Source organism: Lathyrus oleraceus, chromosome 7 (assembly GCF_024323335.1).
Source record: "Lathyrus oleraceus cultivar Zhongwan6 chromosome 7, CAAS_Psat_ZW6_1.0, whole genome shotgun sequence".
In the NCBI taxonomy this organism is placed as follows: Eukaryota; Viridiplantae; Streptophyta; class Magnoliopsida; order Fabales; family Fabaceae; genus Lathyrus; species Lathyrus oleraceus.
The window spans coordinates 9,619,739-9,621,393 of record NC_066585.1 but is presented as its reverse complement, the minus strand read 5'-3'; the positions used below and the strand labels follow the sequence as shown (position 1 = coordinate 9,621,393).

At 40.5% G+C, this 1,655-nt stretch overlaps 1 non-coding gene across 1 annotated transcript; it reads left to right on the top strand.

Moving 5' to 3' along the window:
* Positions 1 to 273: 273 nt before the first annotated feature.
* On the top strand, positions 274 to 380 carry LOC127108594 (small nucleolar RNA R71). Its single transcript, XR_007796120.1, has one exon. It is a non-coding gene; the product is annotated as a small nucleolar RNA R71 (small nucleolar RNA).
* The last annotated feature ends 1,275 nt before the right edge of the window (positions 381 to 1,655 follow it).

Below are 1,655 nucleotides of genomic sequence, written 5' to 3'. Positions count from 1 at the left end.
GACATATGTTCGACCTTAAAGGCTAAAGCGTCCATTTTCTCCTGCATCATGTCCATAGAGCTTATCTCATGTATTCCACCTTGGGTCTCCTTTTTCTCTATTGATGCTCGTTCAGTTCCCCATTGGTAATGGTTTTAGGTCATATCCTCGATTAGGTCACAAGCTTCAGGGTAAGGTTTGTTCATCAGCGCGCCACCTGCGACAGCGTCGATGCTCATCTTTGTGTTATAATGGAGTCCATTGTAGAAGTTATAAACGATCAGCCATTGTTCTAGGCCATGGTGTGGACAGACTCTTAATAGCTCTTTGTATCTCTCCCAAGCTTCAAAGAGTGATTCTCCTTGGTTTTGAGTAAATATAGTTATTTGGTTTCGAAGAACAATAATCTTACTAGGGGGAAAATATCTAGCAAGGAATACTCTCCTAAGGTCTTCCCAGGTAGTTATTGAATTAGTCAGAAGTGAATCCAACCATGAACGTGCTCTATCCCTGAGCGAGAAAGGAAATAATCTTAAACGGATCGCATCAGGTGAAGCACCGTTGGATTTAAAAGTGTCGGCCAGTTGGATAAAGACTTTTAAATGTTGATTTAGGTTCTCAGTAGCGAGACCCGTGAATTGGTTTTGTTGCACTAATTACAGTAAAGATGGTTTTAGTCCGAAATTGTTGGCAGGAATAAGGGGGTTTACTATACTAGAACTAGGTTCCTGGTTAGAGGGTTGGGAAAATTCCATAAGAGGTCTCCGGTCGTGATACTCGGCTATAGCAGGTGTCTGAGGCAAGTGTGAAATAAACCATTTGTACAGAAGAGGAATGCAACCGACAATCGTTCCACCGCCCTTAGAATTCCTTAGATGCAAAGAGAAATACATATCACCCAACAAAGTAGGCACATGATTCCCAATCAAGAAAAGTCTAATGGCGTTAACATCAACAAAACTGTCAATGTTAGGGAACAAGGCTAATCCATAAATGAGAAACACAAAGATAGATTCAAAAGCGTCCACACCACCGGCTTGAGCAAAGGCAGTAGCTTCCTTGAGGAGGAAATCAGATGGCAACCCAAACAATCCTCCTCTCTTCGCCCAATGAGCCTCTATCTCAGATTTCTTCAAGTGAAGAGCTTCGACAATAAGATTATATCTGGGAATCTCCTCTAATCCATTAAAAGGCATTCTACTAGAAATGGGTATCCCCAAGAGATGATAATACACCTCCAATGTAGGCATAAGCTGATAATATGGGAAAGTGAAGCAACGGTAGAGAGGATCATATAACTGCACTACCACACTCAAGAGTCCTTAAACCACATCAGCAGACAAGATATACAGAAGCTTCTCATGTTGTTGTTTGAAGTCCAAGGGATCTAATATAAAAGATGCTAGCATCCTTAACTCTTTCAAGTCGGGACTTTTAAAACTGTACTTCTTAGTGTTCCTTTGTTCACAATCTATGGTCTGAAAATATTTGTAAATAATACCTCAGTTCCTTGAAATTTTTCGTGTGATGAATGCTATGATGCGCATGAATGCATGAATGCAACAATCACAAATAAGGGATCACACACAAGGCAAACAAACAAAGGTCAAGGGATGAATCAAGTCATTGTCAAGATCAATCATCCATTTTGGTGGATTATGGTTTACACCTTATCA